The sequence below is a fragment of the Vidua chalybeata genome, chromosome 2 (assembly GCF_026979565.1).
Source record: "Vidua chalybeata isolate OUT-0048 chromosome 2, bVidCha1 merged haplotype, whole genome shotgun sequence".
NCBI lineage: Eukaryota > Metazoa > Chordata > Aves > Passeriformes > Viduidae > Vidua > Vidua chalybeata.
In genome coordinates this window covers 115,438,008-115,458,264 of record NC_071531.1, presented here as the reverse complement: position 1 = coordinate 115,458,264, position 20,257 = coordinate 115,438,008, and the positions used below count along the sequence as shown (strand labels likewise).

Here is a 20,257-nt window from a genome sequence, read left to right as displayed (position 1 = left end):
GGAAGCAATTCTTGGCTGTGAGGGTGGTAAGGCCCTGGCACAGGTTGCCTCACAGAAGGCAGGGCTGTTTTGTTTTTTTTTTTTTTTCTGTGCTCTTGAAGTTTTTCCCTAACTAAATCCCAGATCACACTCTTGATGAACAAGGTTGTGCCAACAGGGCTTCTCAGCCTTGTGCTATTTCCCTAGATTTTCCAAAGGCACACCTTCTCACAAATTCATTTGGTTTTTCTTGTTCTTTAATGAATGCCTTTGCACTTCCACTCAAAGACACTGATTGGGACTGATTGTTTTTCTGCAAATACATCCAAATTTGGTCGATCCTGACTGTTCCCTGCCAGTTTTTGAGCAGTGGCAGAGGGCAGGGATGTGTGCTGGCAGCTGGACAGCCTCCTTCTCTGCAGCTTTTCACAGCTTCTCTCTGCAGCAGCAGCATCCACTCCCTCTGAACTGAATCATTTTGACTTCTGGTCAGGAAAAGACAGAAAAGGAGACAAAAAAATCCAAAAAAGGGTTAATCTGCTGAGTGGCAGCACAATGTGAGCAGGTATTGATGCTGTTGCAGCTGAAGGAAGATGCAGCACCAAGGTTAATGAGAGGTGGGGACTGTTTTTCTCCCTCTCTGTAGCAGCCAGAGCTGAACAAAAGGGGGAATGTTTGGAGAATCCCTCAGCATTAAAGGCTGTGGCTGTGCTGTCCTCCTGCCAAATCCTGGAAACCCTCAGGATGTTCAGCACCATTGGACACTCACCTTCAGTGCTTGTCAGCAAGAACTATGGACTTCCTTGGTTTATACAAACAGGAGGATGTGAAAATGTCCCAAAATGGGGACTTGGAGCAAACTGAGGTATCAAAGCAGCTCTGAAATGAAATAATAATGGTAAAGGCGTGGGGACTGAGGTGTGAAAGCAGCAGAAGGAGTGGTTGGTGATCCTGTGGTTGATGCTGAGCCTGGTGCAGCAGGCAAAGCTTGCTTTCCCGAAATCCAAGGGGGGAGGAAGACGTGAGGGAGGTGGTTTTCTCCCCCATTTGCTTGAACACTTATTTTCAGCTTCTTTCTTGCCACAAAAGGAGTAATTTGTTTAATTTTACAAAATGTTACTGAAGCTGTTGGAAGTGGAGCTGCAGCCCACGTCTTCTTAATAAATGAGTGTGTGTATTCCTGGAAGGAAGTTAAAATGGGACTGTGTTATATTTGGTACCTCCTGAAGTACTGAGGCTACTTTGAGTACAGAATGTGCTCTGAGAAAGACTAATTTGCCACTGCAGAGCCTGATGGGATGAGATTTGTCAAGTCCCTGTCTCTGCTGAAATTCACTTACTCTTTCCTCTCTCTCCTGAAGATATTTTAGGGTTCTATCTCTGAATTGAAGGGCCATAAAAACAAGTCAAAAAGCCTGAAACCAGAATTAAATTCCAAGCAATGAATATGCTTCTTATAATGTGGAAATACTGAAGTCAAGCATCCTTGGAAGCAACAGGTGGAGATGTTCCTGACCCTTTTTCCTCAGTGTGCTCATGCTCCTGCTAGCACCAGGGTTGGGATTATTGGGACACTGGAGCATCAGCAGGGTGGGTTTTGACTTCTCTCCAAGAATGCCATCTCTCATGGCAGGTGGTGGCTTCCTGCAGGAGGCAGGAAGAAGAAAGATTCAGTAAAAGTGAAGATTTTCCTGTTTTCTGTTCATTTACAAATTCATGCTGTTTCATTAGCTGGCTGGAAGGGTCTGGTGGTGTAATTCTACAGGGAAAGGTGGGATGTACCAGCACTCCCTAAAAAAACCTCAGTTGTTTTACTGGATTCAATGTTTTCTGCCTCCTGCTTTCTCCCCTAGAGTGTTTTTTGAGTGAATGTAAACTAATACAGGATCAGTGGTTAAAAACCATGAAAAAAAAAATATTTAATGTAAACCTTTTGGTACTGGGTTGATTAAAATAAACAACTGTTCCAAGGAGCTGGTCCTGCTAATGGGAACAGTAGGGTTTCTGTTCCTCCCTGTAATGCATAAAGCATGTGGAGTGCCTTGAGAGCTTTTTTTGGGTGCTGCACTTCATTTTGAGGGATTTCATTTTCAGTTCTCAGAGCTTTTGTGTCAGCTGGGAAGGGAGGATGTAGGAGTAACATGTAAAACTCAGGCTAAAACCTGTTTAGTCCCAAATCCTGACAAATAGCTGGTAAACAAGTATTTAAATGAAAGCTTGGACTTTGTTTTTCTCCCTCTGGGAAGCTGGGAAGGCCTTGGTCTTACTGCCAGCTCGGGTATCCCTTCCCTCTCCTTGCATCCTGCGGCTCCAGCGCTCCTCCTTTTTTTTGCCTGCATTTCTTACATGCCCCATCTCTCCTTCTGCTCCAGTGGAGGTGAAGACCACTCTGGGCTGGGAAGAGCCGTGTTTTCTTCCAGCAGGTTTTCCACAGAGCCTCACGGGTGTTTTTCTCTCTCTCTCTTTGTGTGTCCTTGCTGCTGCAGAGCTCTGGAATGCTGTGAAGACTCCCTGCCCAGGCACACTCCTCTCCGGATTATCTGCATCCCAAGGAAGCTCGTGTCCAAGAGGTACCAATTCATCCTGTCTTTGTGCCCTTCACTTTTAGCTGCTCCTCCCAAAACCCTTTCCCTGCTCCTTCCAGACAGGAAAGCCTTGGATGCCGTGGAGATTGCAGCTGTTGCTGTTTGGTAGGGTTTGGACTCTTCTTTCACTTTGCTACAGAAGCACTTTACATTTTCAAATGAGAAGTGATTTCTGGGTCAAGAAATGCATAAGCTGAAGCTCCAGCAACACTCTGTGCCTGGTGTGTTTTATTGTGTTGATTTAGAAAGTTTATAAACATCAGGTCTTCAGCAGCCTGAGTAAAACACACAGTACTTATGTGCTGCTCCTATAAAGAATTGTGAGAGGGGCTCTTTTTTTAGTGTTTATTAGTCTTAATATCTTCCTATTAAATAATACATTTTTGTTTTATATTAAAAAGGAGACTTGTGTTCATCAGCTGGGTCAATATTCCCCGGGTTGACACAGACACCATTCCTGATAAAAAATTCTGTCATTTGCTTGGAGACAGGCAAATTGTTTTCTAATAGTTTCTATTTCCTGGGAGAAGAAAGCTGGAAACAATGTTTTCAGATAGAAACTTTGCAGTGTCATTTGGTTGGAGCAGTTTCTATCTTAACTCCTTGTTTTGGTTTATAGAGCCCAGCATGACGAGACCTGAGCAGGTCAAGCCCTTTGAGCATGTACATATATATGTGTGTGTGTGTGTATATATATATATATATTTAAGATAATTTAATATGTTATAAGCGTGGGAGAACATGGTCTACAGGAGCTGTGAAACAGGAACATGCTCCCTCAGGAAATCCCTCTGGAAAGTATGCTGGGAAAATGTCCCTGTGTGCCTGCCCTTCCATTTTCCCTTAAGGAATCACACTTCCCTGCTGGGCAGAGAAGACACAGGGGTGGCTGAAGTGTCTGCTGACCCCATCCAGCTGTTCTTGTGCAGGAATATGGAAAAACCAGCCTTGACTCTATGGGGTTTTTTTTTCCTTTTTATATGTTTTGCTGCTCACTTAATGACATGAACTTTAAATGTCAGCTGCTCTTGGGTCTGCCGCAGTGTATTGGGATCAAACCTTTGGGCACACTCTGACCCTTATCCTTACAATAATTTAGCACTCCAGCCCTGCTTTGGGAAAAGCTGCCCTAAATCAATGCTTCCTCTTTGGGTACAGACAAAATCCAATATTTCTGCCTCTCCCACCACACCAGCTTAGGTGGGATGAGAGAGAAAATGCCAAGGATTTCAGAAAAGCTTTTCCTTGTTTCTGCCAGCCTTGAGGCAACAACAGTGATCCTCTGTCCATCTCCTGCTTCCCCTTTTTCCTCTCTTCATGCTAGAAAAAAGGATAAATTAAAAAAAAAAGAGGCTTTGAAGCTGCTCCTATCCCTTTTTTCTGTATGTTTTCCCCCATTTGGGCTGTGCAGCTTTTTTGGGATCTGAGAAGCAGAAATCCAGGGCTGTGGAAGAGGAGAGGCAAAGCCAAGGGTGGGTGGCAAGGTGGGAGAAAGGACACAAAGTAAGACTGGAACTGGTGGGTGGGAGATCCAGAGAACAAGATTGTGTTTCAAGTGGGAATATGTGAAGTGTTGGCTTTGCACAAGACAGCTCCTGCTCCAAAGGTTCCTGGTCCAATCCAGCTCCAGATTAAGAAATTTGAAGTTCAAGAGTGGAATTGATGGAGCCTGTGGAGATTTGACTGACCAAGCAGATCAAGGTTGCTCTCCAGGCTGTGATTGCCCTGCAAATATTTTCTTTTGGGTGACTTTATCTTGAGTTGAACTGTTAGACTCAGTGTTCGTTCAGAAATCAGAAGTGGAGGAAATTGAGTTAAACTTGAATGTGTGAATGCTCCATCTCTTGGCTTACTTAGGTTGTTTCCTACTTGGGAAACACCCCAGTGCTTGGGAAATACCCCACTCCCCCACATCCTAATTGAAATTCCAGCAATTAAATAGTTAAACACGGGGTGTGTGTGTGTGTGTGTGTGTGTGTGTGTGTGTGTAAAATCCATGTGTTTCTATAAATACCTCTCTTATCTCTGTAATGGTTTGGTTTGATGTAAATATTTTTAAATGTGCTTTTACATTAGGCTGGTTTTTATCCAGTGTGTGTGAGTGGAATTTGGAACTGGGCCTGGACTTTATACTTCTGCTCCTCAATGTTTCTGAACTCATGTGGAAAATTCCTGGACTTTAAGTCTCCTGAGCATTTCTGCCAGTTTGGTGGGCTCTTCACTGGGCTGGGAATGCACTGAATCCAGAGCTGAAGTGGAGCATTTTGCCAGCAGCTCTTGGACACTTCGATGCTGTTGGGAACATCGTTTAGTGATTTTTTTTTTTTTTTTTAGCACAGGAGCAAATCCTTTGTTCACAGATCTGAAGTTTTCCTGCATTGCCAGCTCTGTTTTGGAGAACAAAATTCCTTTCAGAGAACATGTGATATGGAAAATGATTTCTGTCAAGCCAAGTTTTGTGCTGCATCCAGCTCTGGGGCCCCCAACATCAGGAGGACGTGGAGCTGCTGGAGAGAGCCCAGAGGAGGCCCCGGGGCTGCTGCAGGGCTGGAGCCAGGCTGGCAGAGCTGGGGCTGCTCACCTGGGGAGGAGAAGGCTCCAGGGAGAGCTCAGAGGGCTAAAGGGGCCTGAAGGGGCTCCAGGAGAGCTGGAGAGGGACTGGGGACAAGGCATGGAGGGACAGGACACAGGGAATGGCTTCCCAGAGGGCAGGGATGGGTGGGATATTGAGAAGAAACTGTGGCAAAAACATTTTAAAAGGGGATTTTTTTAGAGGAGTGGATCTGACTCATAAAAGTATTTGCAAGAGTGTTACCTCGGATGAAATGCTGGGTCATTAATCTTTATAAATTCATCACCTCATACAAGGAGGAACTTTCCCTATGTGATCTGTTACAGCGTATTTAGGTGCATCACAGATTCCCCAAATGGTTTGGGTTGGAATGGATCTTAAAGCCCATCCAGTGCCACCCCCTGCCAGGGGCAGGGACACCTTCCACTGTCCCAGGCTGCTCCAACCTGGCCTGGAATACTCCCAGGGATCCAGGGGCAGCCACAGCTCCTCAGGGCACCCTGTGCCAGGGCCTCCCCATCCTCACAGGGAAGGATTTCTTCCTAAGACCCAGTCTAAACCTCTCTGTCAGTTTGAGAGAAGGCTTCACTCCCCCTTTTCCTGTCACTCCAGGCCCTTTTAAAGTGTCTGTCTTCATCTTTCCTGTAGGTTCCCTTCAGGTCCTGGAAGGTCACCATTAGGTCACCCCAAAGCTTTCCTTTTCCAGGCTGAACAATCCCAAATCTCCCAGCAGAGCTGCTCCATCCCTCTGATCACCTTGGTGCCTTGTCTGGATCTGCTCCACCAGCTCAGCAGCAGCAGCATGCTCTGTTCAAGGGCTCTGTGGCTGAGGTGAGCTTATGGGAAACATCCTCCCTGTCCCTCCCACCTTTCCACAGCGCCTTCCCGCAGTGTTCTCCACATTCCTGCCCTGACAAAAGCCATGCTGGAAGCAGGGGCCTTTCTCTCAGATGTATAATTCAGCCCCTCTTCCCGGCGTGCCAGCCTTGTTTGTGTTGATGAATGAATGTTCCCTGTGTACAGCCTGCAGATTACTCTGCTCCTGGAGTACAGTCCTGCTCAATGTACCTGGTTCTGATTAAGTGCATTTGAATTTGGGAGTGTGCTTAATGAGCTACACCTTTCACAGATTCTTTTGTTAATTCAGAAAAGCTGCCTGCTCTGATTTATGGCGCCAAAAGGGGTAAACTGCCATTAAAAGCATTAATTAGTCTTGGTTGACTGCACAAAGAATAGACTTGGTGTGAGCCAGTTTTTGATTTAGCCCTTTGATTTTTGCCTAAGCTTGTTAGAGGGTCTGTATCTCTGGCTGTCTCATGCTGGATTGTATAATTGGAATTTTGTGTGAAATTCTTGGGCTGAAGGAGCAAGAGCCAATTATAATCAATAAAGTTGTGAGGCAATTGGGCAGAACTTTGCAGATAGTTCAGTACAGAAGTGTTCCTTTTTAACATGTGGAAGTGATAACTTGGGATTGGCAGATTGGCAGGAACGATATCCCGGGGCTTTGCTGTGAGCCCTGGGCACTGTTGGTAAACCTCAGGAAGGAAAATATCCCCAGGAGCCTTGGATCTGCCCATTGTGCAGTGCTCCAGCTGCATGTGAATCCCAGAATCCCTGAATGGCTGGGCATGGAAAGGGACACAGAGGTCATCTAGTCCAACCTCACTGCTAAAGCAGGATCCCCAAGAGCAGGTAAGCCAGGATTGTGTCCACCATCCTTGGGATTGTGGGTTTGGACTATCCCCAGGGAAGAAGACTCCACACCCCCTCTGGGCAGCCTGTTCCAGTGCATGGTCACCTCACAGCAAAGTTCTTCCTCTCGGGAAGTTCGGGTGGAACTTCCTTCATTCCAGTTTCTTCCCATTGCCTCTTGTCCTGTTGTACCACCCAGCAGAGCCAGGTGGTAGCACTGGTGGTTTTTTTCTTTTCCTCTACATCTTTATCCATTTTCTACAGGCTAATTGGAAAAAAAAACAAAACCTAAAAGCCCTAAACCCTGAAACATTGTTTGTGTTGTATCCTTGGAAATCCTATATTACATGGATGAATGTATTTCAGTGTCTGGTACTTCTCAATTCTGGCCATCAATTCTCCACACAAAAGTTTGAAAATTAATTGAAATGCAAATCATAGCCTAAGCTTTCTTTCCAATAGACTTTCCATAATTATGCTTGACTGCAAAAAAAAAAAAAAAAAAAACAATTCCATTGCTATAATTTTGGTAATTGCCTCTGGTCTGTTTGAGAATTAAGATTTCCCTCTGTCTGCATAAAGTTTCCTTCTCTCTTAGATATTATCACATTAACTGCTCCATAAAAAGAAGGTTGGACTGGGCTTCCATCCCAACTTGTCCTTAAGGAGCCAACAGTTGGTTCCTCCAGCTCTGCCTTAATTTCCTGGAAGAACTAGAAGGTTCCTTCTCCCTTTCTTCTTCCTTGCACTCCTGGAGAGATGATGGTGGTACCGTAGGACTTTGGAGTATTGAACTGGAAATATCCTCTGGATATTCAGGGAGATGGGAACTGCCTTGAAAACACATTTTTAGCAAAAATTGGTTCCTAACAGCAGCACAGATCTGAAATGACAAATATCTTTAGAAGCATGGAGGTATTTAAGAGGTATTCCCTCCTGCCTTCCCTGAACACATCCAAGTCCTTGGGGCAGTGAGTTTCCAGTGTTTGTTCCATGTTTGGCAGATGGATTTTTGGGTAAGAGCAAAAGCCTTTGAGCTTCTGTTTAGTTTTTCACTCTCAGTCAGCACATCCTTGGAGATAAGTCCATCATGTTGAAAGCACTGGAACAGCCCTCTCTTCACAGCCACAGCCTGGGCTTGGTTATTCCCAGCTCCCACAAATGTTCCCAGCTTTGTCTCTCCATTATTTATTTTCCTTTCCCATTGAAGGAAGTGGTTCTTTCCAGAATGAGAAGCATTAAATTGACTTAAATGCTTTGTTTGCCGAAGTAGCTCTTTGAAGTGGATCTTTCAAGTTTCTTATGTGATCTGGGGTTTGATGAGACACATTTTAACCTCATATTGAGGGAGGAAGGGAGAGTGGAAGGAAGAGAAGGAACCTTCCAGTTCTGCCAGTTTTGATCCTAACTCACACAGTTTTCCACATTGCCTTTTAACACTTGACTTGTGCTGGAGCATCCCGACGTTGCGGGGTGATGCGTGGGATCAGCAGGATCTCACTGGTCAGCTTTTCCAGGCGTGTCTCCAGCATTAAGTCTCAAACTGGAAAGGTAATCCCCTCGGGAGGCTTGACCTACTCTTCAAATTACTTTCTCCTGTCCTTTTGAGGCCTTGGATTTTATTTGGATGGCTTTTTCCTCCTCATCAAGGCACCTCGTTTAATTGCTGTGACTGCCAGGCAGAAACCTCACTCTCACTCTTACAGACCTCCTTTTCTTCAGCTCCTTCATAATAAAGTGGTTTTGGAGCAAGGCCAGGCCTTTAGCCCAAAGTGTCTTCTGGTTTCATATCAAACAAGGGACAGCACAGCCAGACTGCTTCCCTAATCCCTCTTCCCAAAGACAAAGGTGTCAGCACTGTCTAGACATTGGTGTTCCATGTGCTCATTCAAGGCTGAGGGTTCCCCCTCTCTCCTTTTCATCCCACATAATTGTCCTCAAAGCCTCTTAATCTGCCCTTGCTCAGTGGGTGAAATCCCCCATACAGTTTGGCATGGATGTGTCCAATTTGGGAGTAGGTGGTCTGTGCCCCTTTGGAGCAGAGTCAGTAAAACAGGATGAGTGAGCTCTTGCTGCTGTACAGACCAAGCATTTAAAATCTCTTTTTTCCCCATATTCATGCTGTATCCACTCAGGAGATATTACACAGCAGCTGTTCTAAAACTTTTATATTTCTTTTATGGTTGTTTAATGCCTTTCTTTGGGTCGACATTTTGCAGCTTTTCCATGGGGGAATGGGTCCTTACAAGCTACAGATTTGGAGTAGGAAAAGGAGCAATTCAGCTGGTTTCCTGGTCCTTTGAAATTTTTCTTCTGCTGATGGCAGGTTTTGACCTCTTCTTTCTTTGGAAGTGTTCTGCTGGGAAGTTTGGCTAATGGGAGATGATTAGGATCCTGTTTAGCCTTGGATGTGGTCTGGTTGTGTAATGGAGAGGTTAGGTACAAAAAAATCAGGAAAACTGAAGACAAATTGATAGCAGAGCAAAATCACAAGTTCTTTCTGCCCAGAGTTCTCTCTCATTTTGGAGTTCCTTACAATCATTTTGGGGAAGAAATTTTCCCTAGGAGCAGAGCCTGACTCCCCCAGCTGCCTTCTCCTGTCAGGACACTGTGGATGAAAATTCCTTGGCACTTCAGCGTGCTCCTTGTGCCTGTCTGTCAGTCTTTCTGGCTGTCACAGCTGGGAACAAGGAGAATCGTTGTGTTTTGTGTGTTCTATACAGCTGAGTGTGTCATTTCAAGTTAAAAATAAGACATCTTTAATGTCAAGATTGCAAAGTTCAAAAAGCAGAACGGGGCTGGAAGTCAGTAACTGCACTTTCAGTTTGTTCTATATTTATGTGAGGCCTTATCAGCAGGATTTCTGTCCAGGATTCACTCCCTAAAAAGTCATTCATCCATGAAAGATGTCTTGGACTGAGGGCTATGGAAACTGGGGGATAATTAATTACTTGTAACTTGTGAGGCCACCTAAAAATGAAGATCTAGGCTCTTCTCTGAGTTCAGCCTGGTCTAGTAGTGAGTGTCCCTGTTCATGGAAGGGGATGGGAGTGAGATGGGCTTTAAGGCCCCTTCCAACTCAAACCACTCTGGGATTCTGTGGAAACAAGCAGCACTCTACATTTGTGGAGCTGCTGTTGCCTTGTTTTTGGGTGGGTCGAGTTTGAAAGGTGTTTTTCAGCAAAAGTGCCTGGAAAGAAGCTGATTATTCATCAGAAGTTACCAGTAAAGGTGTTTGCTGTTGTTCCCAGGTACTGCTTGAGGATTATTTTGTCAGTTCATTAAAGGCTTGGATAGGGATTTACAAGCTGATAGCTTTGGTACCTCTGGTGGACTCGGGCTGGAGCCCCTAAATATTTTGCATTTAATGTTGAAATAAAGTGGGATTTCGGAGCGAGAAGCCAATTCTCTTGTTAGTTTAAAAAGGATTACAGGCAGAGAGTCTGCAGACTGGGGACAGTAATTGGGTGTAGCTGTGCTGTATGGGAAGACCACAGCAGCTTATCCACCATTCCTCCTCCCCTCCATTTCTGCTCTTCTTGGGGTGGAACAATGACCCTGGAATGTCACCAGAGCATCCCGGGGCTCCCTTCCCCCAGCTGCCAGAGTGCAGGAACAGCAGATTCCCATCCCCACGGTGCTCCTGGCCTGCCAGAGCATCTCCCTGCAGCTCAGCTGTGAATCATTGCTGTATTTGTCACGTGCAGCTCCAGCCTGGCTGGAGAGCCTTCGGTGGGAATTCACGGCGCTCTGCCAAGGCGCTGCATTGTTGTCAGAGCCCCGGAGCTGATCATGCTCAGTATTGCATCCATGGCATTGCATTCCTGCATGCGAGCTAATTAATGAGCCTAGGAATTTGTTGGGTTTAGCCCTGGGGATTATGGAGTGGGTGTGGGTGTTCTAAACTGTTAATCCATATATTTTACTGCTGGAAAAATTCATTTTCCTGAGGGTTATTTGGCACTGCAAGTGCATCAGCAGGATCTCTGTAATGCAATCAGAATATCTTCTACACAAGAGGAAACGTGTATTCTTTTTCCTCAAACAAAAAGACAACTTGCTTTACGAGGGAAAAAAAATTCCTTTCACAACCTTAAAATAATTCATTGGGGAAAAAGAAAGCTTTTTGTTTTATGAAGGTTTTGTGTCTGCAGGATCCCAGCTGAATGCCATGTAGGAATTGAGTGGGGCTAGTGTTGATTTAGGAAAAAAAAAATCAGAATTCCTTGGACATGGGAGGTTATCAGTCAAATACTGCTTAGAGAAATTGTTGTAACGTGCTGCCTTCAGCACCTCACCGAGGCGCGGGGATGGGCGATAATGTGAGCAGAGTGGGCTGTGTAAGATCATCACTTTTCTCCTGATAATTTAACTAAATTATCAGTTTACAGTAGGAGTATCTGTTTGCTAAAATGAGAGGAGAAAATCATCCTTAAACTTACATTCTCCCTGTACTCATCCCCCTGCTCCATAGCTTGCTGCCAGAGCAGGGAGAACATTGCAGGATTCCCTGTGGCTCTGCCTTCCCCTGTGTGTGTTTTTATAGAGTTCCTCCTCTTGTCTGCTCCTTTGATTCTGCTTTTTCCTCAGAAGGCCACACACAGAGCTGAACCTTCAGTTCTCGTCACCATTGTCATCTTTTGTGCCATTTTCTTTATCCTTTTCCAGTCCCACCTGTGAAATAGGTGTGGCTTAAAAAAAAAAAAAAAAAAAACCCAAATGCCAGGTTTATGGTCAGGTTTTTGTGTTGCTCTGCTGTGGCTCACAAATGAGGGTCGGCCTCAGAACAGGCACAAATGAGTTTTACTGGCTCTTGAATGTTTTTGCAGGCTGATGAATTTAAAGCAGAGGGAATGAAAATGTCGAGATGCGTTTGGGAAAGGGTGTCCCACATCTGCTCCATGGGGCCCAGCAGTGGCACCAGAAGAAATGCAGGAACTGAAGGCCAGGAAGTTCCACCTGGATGTGAGGCAGAACTTCTGCCAGGGACACCTTCCACTCTCCCAGGTTGCTTCAATCCCTGTCCAGCCTGGCCTTGGACACTGCCAGGGATCCAGGGACAGCCACAGCTGCTCTGGGAACCTGTGCCAGGGAAGAATTCCTTCCCAGTCTCCCACCCATCCCTGCCCTCTGGCAGTGGGAGCCATTCCCTGTGTCCTGTCCCTCCATCCCTTGTCCCCAATCCCTCTCTAGCTCTCCTGGAGCCCCTTTAGGTACTGGAATTTAACTCAGAAATGCTGTTAATTTAGGGAAAAAAAAAAAAAAAAGAAATGCAGCGTTTAATGCATTTTTTTAATCATTTGGCAATTTCATTTTCATTGCATGGATACAAATATTACACCATTCAATCAAGCATTTCAGAAGCTCCATTATAAGTGATTTTTGGATAGCCAAAAATTGCCTCTAGGGGATCTTTCTAAAACATCAGCCACTGCAATAGGAGCAGGATTTATTATTTTATTCAGCGCACACACGTTACCTTGCATCTCTCAGCAGATGATTTCACTCTCTGCACTTCTCTCAGGGCTCTCTGAATCTCCCAACTTAATTATGACTGTTATGAATAATTTATTCTCCACAAACATTCCTTTGTCTCTTCTGTCTCTTTCCCAGTTTCCACTGCTGGTCCCTGTAAAGGTTCTGGGAGCACCTTGCTGTCACCCTTTTGGGAGTCTGAAAATCCCATGTTTAATGCAGGCTGTTTCCTATTGCTTAACTGCTCCCTAATCTGTAACATTCCCTTTTCCTACTGTCCTATAACTTTAATTTTTTAATAGTGTCTCGCTGGGGCTTTTGTAAGTAGCTTTTTGAGGTGGTTTATTCCCCAGTCCTGGACTCTTTAGCCACAATTGAAGGATTTGGGTTGAGTTATTTTGCTTCCCATGCTGTGTCTGTTTACCTGAGTGAGGGCACTGCAGCATTCCAGCCACTTTGCTTCATGGGAGAGGAGACACTGGCTAATTCCATGGTAATCCTTAGGACACTTGTTAAAGATAAGTCCTGTGCTGTTGCACAGTGAGCGATTTGAATGTGATAAAGGATTTTCAAACACATCATGGACAGGGCATGCTAAGTTTCCCCTGACTTTTAAAGTAAACAATATTTGATTTTATTGACTTTAGCATATATTGAGTTCTCTGGAAATTCCCAATCTTTCCATACTTGGAATAAACATGGAGCGGATCTGTATTTGCTATTTTTACTTTCTAGCTTGTTTAAGGTGTTCTGTAGTTTTGTTTAAGCTCCTCTTGGTTTGGATTGTGACCCATTTGCTCCCCATGATTTTGTTTTCCACTGAGCATCCTCCTCCCTGCTCTCCTCCCATTTTTTGGGGGTTCTCTCACATTCTTCAAGCAGACCACAGGGCAGAGGCTGTTGCCTTTAATTTTCCCACCTTTGGACTCTTCTTACATGAAATGATCCATATTTTAAATCCTCCTGTGAACAGATGCAAATTTCTATGTCACCCTACTCACTTTAGAGAACTTTGGCTTTTTCCACGTCCCAAATAAGATTTCATTCTTGTCAGGGAAGAGCTGAAGTGCTGTTTGTTTGCAGAATTTCCGGATGACTGACGGCATGCTCAGCCCTCGGAGTCCTCACGGTAAACGCAGCTCTTGCTATTGGAAAAAACACATCAGAAATCCCAAAATAAAGTAGGGAATGTACAGTATTCCCAAGTTAGGAACACCACGTGTGGCTTTTGATGGCAGTTTGTTTGATTGTGAGATGTAGGAGAAGTGAAATCTTACAGATGCGTTCCAGGGAGAGCCAGAATATCTTTTTTTCCTTTTTCTACTCATCCGGAAACACTTAGGAATGAGCAGTTCCACCTCTTTGTCTTGTTGATGGCTGTTTTCTCCTGCTATAAGGAAATACTTTCCACTTGTATTAGACCATTATCTCACAGGGATGTGGAGCAGATTTCCATTTGCTGTTCTTGGCTGGGAAGGGCATCAGGAGAGAAATCTGCGGGAAGCTGGGGAAAGAACCTGAGAATATGAAGTGCCTTAAGCTGCTCGACTGTGTGTTCTGAAAATTCCTCTTTTTTGGGGTGCCTGTGGTGAGAATAACTAGGAAAGACACTGTGCCACTGATGGGGGTGCTGCTGTATTATTATTTTCATTTGGGGGTGGCAAAGCCTCTCGGTGCTAAATCCCTCTCCCGCAATAATTCCCAGCTCTTTCACCTGTGTTTCAGGAAGCCTTTGAGAAGGGAGCTGTCAGGTCAGATTGTCTTTCTCTAATAACTAGAAATCCCCTGGAATTTCTTGGTAAATACCCTGTAGGATATGCTCCTGGTATAGGTACCCAGCCAACTCTGGCCTTGGAATAGCTCAAAAGCCATAAGTAAATATGTTCTTGGAATTACATTTTAAAATTGGTTTTCATCTTTAACTCGTTTTGAAGTTAAAACCTAATTATGAATATTAAATTCATGTTAAAGAATCCAATTTTCTTCTAGTTCTGCATTAAATGAGCTGCCAGAATTCACCTGGTGGTGACAGGTTGGGAAGGAACATTCTCTGAGGTGGCCTCACTAAACTGCAGACTCTAGCCTAAAACTGTATTTTAAACATTAATTTGCATAGAATGCAGGTCCTGTCTTTCAGGAAAAATAATGAATGACCCCTCTCCCAGCTGGCCCTATCTACGATGGGAGTGCAGTGGAAAAGCAGGATTCATGCTTTGGAAAAAGGGGTGTTTGCCAGCTTCTCATCTGAACTGCAAAGAGCAGCTTTGGCTTTGAAATGAGCCGTGAGTTCACGGTGCCCTTCTGCGGATGAGTGCCTGAAGGATGGATTTGGGCAGTGCTGTCTGTTTTTTCTGGTCCTTTGTGTGACGTGGGCAAGTGCTGGACACAAAACCCAGCGGAAAATTCCCACATGTGTTTTGTGTTGCTGGAAGTTCGGGTTGTGCTGGTTGACTTAGGAGGGGACATTGAAACACATGTTGGCAGCAGTTAAAAAGGACAGTGTTTACTGGTCATCCCAACTGGTCCCATCCCAGGAAACATCAGCTGTTTCTGCTGCTCAGACCACTGGAGCACTTCTGGAATAGGGGAGCTCTTGCAGCTGTCCCAAACTGGCACCTCAGTGAAGCACAAAGAAACTTTACCCTGTCCAAGGTGCCCTGGATATGATGTAGAAATCTGAGGTGCCAGGCAGAGTGAATTCCAACAAAGCCATGACAGCCAGGAGCCCTTCCTCAAATTGTAGCTGATTTCTGGCCCAGGGAGCTCCTAAGTGGTGCAATTGGCTGATTGAGTATGTTTTGGTCTTGTTTTGCTGCTCTGAACCAAGATTACTATGAAAAGAATGAGAATTAATTGTAGCATCATTGGATTAATTGTACACTGGAGTTGCTAAAAGTTTGTGTGGATTAGCTCAGGAGCAGTGCAACAGTCCAGTAGCATCCCTATGGCCCCAAAGGCCCATATGTGGAAAAACTTTGGCATTTTGAATTAAAAAAATGAAAAGAAAGTAGACATACGCAGCATATAAATATTTTACCCAACGTGCATCTTTTCTGCAATCATTAAATACCTTGAAAAGATCCCTTCCAACCCAAATCTGTGCATGGTTCCCTGATGCTGATAGTGAGGAATGGTCAACTCTGCTGTAAATTACAAAATCTGATGGAAGCTGAATTGGTGCAATCTGATTGACCATCTTAGACTCTGCTGCCTGAAAAATTTCATCCCTTTATTCCAAGGCTCCTGAAAGCAGTTCCTCTGGAGTTATTTAGTTGTGACGTGACCTGGCTTGTCTCAAAGTGACACTTTGCAAGAAGTTAATAGAGCCATCTGTTTTCTCATACTCTAATTGCTCCTTGAGCCCAAACAGCTCCGTGGATCCAAGGAAAGCAGGGAGCAAGAGGGGCCAGGTGTTGAGGGGCTGTTTGAGGCTCTAGGTGTGGGTTGAGACTCCATGGCTCAACATCCCATCCATCCCTGCCCTCTGGCAGTGGGAGCCATTCCCTGTGTCCTGTCCCTCCATCCCTGTCCCCAGTCCCTCTCCAGCTCTCCTGGAGCCCCTTGAGGTGCTGGACGAACTCTGAGCTCTCCCTGGAGCATTCTCCTCCCCAGGTGAGCACCCCCAGCTCTCCCAGCCTGGCTCCAGCCCTGGAGCAGCTCCATGGCCTCTTCCTACCATTTAGGAATAGCCAAATTTCTTTTTTTTTTTTCAAGGCAGATCTCTGCAATTTCCTTTGAGGTTTGCTTTAAGTTTATGGATATTTTTAATGTGGTTCCAGTGCTGTGAACAAGAACTTTTGACTTGCTTATCTGTGAGCACTGATTATTGACAGAGGTGTGAAAAGGAAAGTAAATCACACTTATCCTGATAGAGTGCAGATCCTGACCAGATACTGGGAACAAATTCTTCCCTGTGAGGGTGGGCAGGCCCTGGCACAGAGTGCCCAGGGCAGCTGGGGCTGCCCCTGCATCCCTGGAAGTGTCCAAGGCCAGGCTGGACGGGGTTTGGAGCAACCCTAGGCTAGTGGAAGGTGTCCCTGCCCATGGCAGGGGATGGAACTGGATGAACTCCGAGGCCCTCCCAGCCCAAATTCTGGGATTCCGTATCTTTCCTTGTCCTCTTGGTGTGTCCAAACCTGGCAATGTGTCCGTAGCATTTTTGGGTGAAATACCTGCTCTTGGCATGGTGCTGCTGATCCAGCCAGCCAAAAGTTACGGAAGACTGGAGCTGGAAAAATGATGCCTTGTTCTGCAAACTCAGGGATCCATAATGATTCATCTTCAGGCTGTTTGCAGCTGAGGGAGCAGAGCAAGACCCAGCAGCTGGTGATGGTGAGAGCAGGGGAGCTGCCAAGGCACAGGCAGTGGCATTCCCTGGCTGGAAGGCTTTCCTCAGCCTCCCTGCTGAAGAGAGAATAAGTTTTTAGATGCTTGAAGGGCCTGTTCATCTCTCCTGACTTCCTCTCAACCAGACCTGGGAGTTCATGTATAATGTCACCTTCCAGTGAAACCAGTGCTTGTGCTTCACAGAGATCTGTGTTCCCTATTGCATGGGTTTTCCTCAATAAAGGAGTCATGAAATAGTTTAGAAATCTGGACAAGTATAATTCTATGGAGCAGCTTCAATTAACCTGCAACCTCTGTTAGTTGATGTTTTCGGATTGATTGGTGATGGCTCTGTCAGGAGATACATGGACCCATGTGAAGTCTCCAACTTATGTCAGGAATGTGTAGGATATGGACCAGCAGGTCACCTCCTGAACCCAGTCACCCCAAAATCCTGGTCAGGAGGGGGCCAAGCCCACCCCAGCTGCAGCACAACTTCATCCCTCTCCTGGGAAGTGACACGTGGGCTCAGACATCAGGTTACACCAAAGCAGAGCAGGGTAAGATGTGTGATTGCTCCAAGGCTGGTGCTGATGAGAAAGAAGTGATGTGCAGCCGTAATTAACAGCCACTTAATTGAGTGATTTGCCCAGACTGTGTAGGATAAAAGCAGGATGTGTGAACACCCAGCCAAGGGTGTTTGGAGCTCTGCAGGAAATGATCCGGGGTGGTGGGCAGAAGCTGCTGGAGCAGCTGTGAGCCTCTTTTTTTTTTTGGGCATGTGGAGAGTTCCCAAACCTTTCCAGGGCTGCACATACTCACTGTTCTCATCACCCCTGGGAAAGTAAACCCCAGAGTTCCTGCTGCTCATCTGAAGCCCTGCTTTGTTTTTTGAGCAAACACTGCACAGCCTTAAAAAGCCCAAGAGAACAGGATGCTTTTTCTTTGCTGGTGAAAGCAAGTGTTAAGGACTGGATTACAAGATGGGAAATGGAGTTGTATTTTTATGGGGCTCTTTTGTAATTGCAGGATTATGTCTTACAAAGATCCTCTTCAGCTACACCAGTATTTCATTCCCTTTGGATGCTGGTGACCCCAGGGCTTTCCTTACCACGTTAAACTCTCTGAGATGGAGTTTTTCACTCTATATTCAAGATGGAATTTCCTTTTTCTGCTTCTTAGTATTTTGTTAACCTATTTTAGGAATGATTTCTCTGGATTTATACCAAATATAGCAGCCGTGACTCAGCCTCTGTTCCTGGTTTTGGACTCAGGGATGCACTTGCTGCTTTTGCATTCCCTCTGCCTCTGTAATTTCCCCCTCTAAGTTTCTAATCTGGTCCCCCTGCATTCCTCCAGGAGCTTCCTTCAGTTTACACGGCTTTCCTATTGATCTCAGGATTGTCACAATATTTTATAAATAGGCAGCAGCAGAAGAATTCAGCACAGGGGATAGGACAAGGGTGGAATGGTTTTAAACTGAAGGAGGATGAATTTAGATTAGACCTTGGGAAGGAATTCCTGTCTGTGAGGGTGGGGAGACCCTGGCACAGGGTGCCCAGAGAAGCTGGGGCTGCCCCTGCATCCTTGGAAGTGTCCAAGGCCAGGCTGGACAGGGTTTGGAGCAACCTGGGACAGTGAAAGGTGTCCCTGTCCATGGCAGGGAGTGGAACTGGATGGTTTTAATCCCCTTCCAACGCAAAGTCTGGGCTTCCATAATGCACCATATCCAGCTGGCTGTTAGACTGTCACAAAGCCCTCAGCTGGCATTTTAATGTGCAAGTGACAGATCTGGAGCTCTGGAGAGATCCTGCTCCTCCACGTGGCACCTGTGGAGCAAAGTTCCCTCCCCAGCACGGGCTGTCCTCTGCTGGAGCCATGCTGGGGCTGTGGCCTGGCTGCAGTCGGTCACTCGTGGCACACATTGTCCAGGAGCCGTGGCTGAGACAGGCTGCACACAGCGGGGTGCAGAAGGCTGGAGAGGCACAGGCAGTGATGCCAGCTCCGAGTTCCCGAGGTGGTTCAGGGGCTGGTGAGGATTTTTTTGAGTGCCCTCTTAATTGCTGGTAATTGGCAGCACAGCCTGAGCAGTTCTGTCCCGTGTTCAGTTCTCTGTTTGCCCGCTCTGATGTCTGCAGAAGATTTGCAGGATCAGATGGCAGCAGTGAATTGCAAATCAGGAGGATTAGCATTTGTATCAAATATGCTCCAGCAGAAGGAGATTACAAGTCCTGGGTCAGCAAGAGCTCAGGAGTGTAGCTATGGAGCTCCTGCTGCTGTGGGGATGGGAATTCTGCTCTGTTCCTTCTGCAAGGCTGCCTTGACAGATCATAGAATCATCCTGAGCTGGAAGGAACCCACAAGCATCAAAATCCAACTGCTGGCCCTGCACAGACACCCCAACCATCCCACCCTGTGCATTCCTGAGTCTTGTTCAAACACTCCTGGAGCCCTGGCAGCCTTGGGGCCGTGCCCATTCCAGTGCTCCATCTGGGTGAAGAACCTTTTGCTAATAATAATATTTAGCTTCTGCCAACACGTTGTGTTCTCCTGTTAAAATGCAGAATAAAATCCTTCCAAAATGGTGCTCCTGTCCTTCAGTATCAGTCCTCCCCTCCCTTTCTCTTTCCAGCCAGTGGACAGGTATTATACATCAGATAAAAGACCAGGAGAGGATCAGGCACGTGTTTCATGGTTTTAGAGCTGCTTTTAGTGTTGGCTGAGCTGAACAAAGGAGGGATGTGAGGACATCAATGGCAGCTTCACCTCAGCTCATCCACACCGAGCTGGAAATACCTGCAGGCTCATGTTCATTTACAAACTAAAAGTGGGAGCAGGGGAAACCTGGGCTTCCTCTGCCAAGGGCTTAAACACCCACAGAACACACAGATGAGCTGCTGCCTGTGGCAAACAGGCTGCCTGAGGGGGAAATTAAAAGTGCCACCCTAAAACCCTTTGTAATTACATTTCCATAGCCCTCAGCCACACTGGGAGGACAAATCTGACACCGTTGTGCTGATACAGAAATCTGGGCACAGCTGGGTTTTAATTTCCAGGGAAAACAGAGGGGTGTGAAGTGCATCCTCCTCTCCTTGTTTTGTGTACCTTCCATCTTCCTCTGGCATTGCACTAGGGGTGTTCTGCACGTGGAGGGATGCTGGTGGGATGGCACAGCCCCACCAATGCCAGTGAGGGACACCTGTGCCCTGGGAAATTGATGTGGAAATACTTTATGGGGTGTTGTTCACTGTGCTCTAAATGCAGGCACCATTGTGTTTAAATTCACGTGGGTAAAGAAATGAAAATATAAAATATATATTTTAAAATGTGATTAGAGGCATATTATTAATTGAAAAGGAATAACCAGATCACTTATTGAAGGAAGTCAATTTGAGAAAAGAATACAGAGAAGGGGGGGACCTTGGGGAAGTGTCTTGCTGTCTAACATTTGTTCTTTCTGAAGTGTGTATTCCCAGGCTCTCCAGATCGTAGAGGTCGTGGCTACTCTCATAATTTGCCCTCCTTTTCTTTCCCTCAAGGACATTTTTTTCACTCCTGTTGCCTGGCAATTCCTGTGAAGGTTGCCCAGGCCCTGCCCTGTGCTTTCCCTGTGTTCCCTGTGCAG

At 45.8% G+C, this 20,257-nt stretch overlaps 1 protein-coding gene across 2 annotated transcripts in view; it reads left to right on the top strand.

The window, feature by feature from the left end:
• The window catches only part of FAM168A (family with sequence similarity 168 member A), a 129,138-nt gene that overhangs the window by 36,564 nt on the left and 72,317 nt on the right, over nt 1–20,257 (top strand). For both annotated transcript variants that reach the window (XM_053934812.1, XM_053934811.1), the window contains exon 2: nt 2,466–2,549. The gene's annotated coding sequence lies outside the window, so the exon portion shown is untranslated. The remainder of the gene's footprint in view (nt 1–2,465; nt 2,550–20,257) is intronic.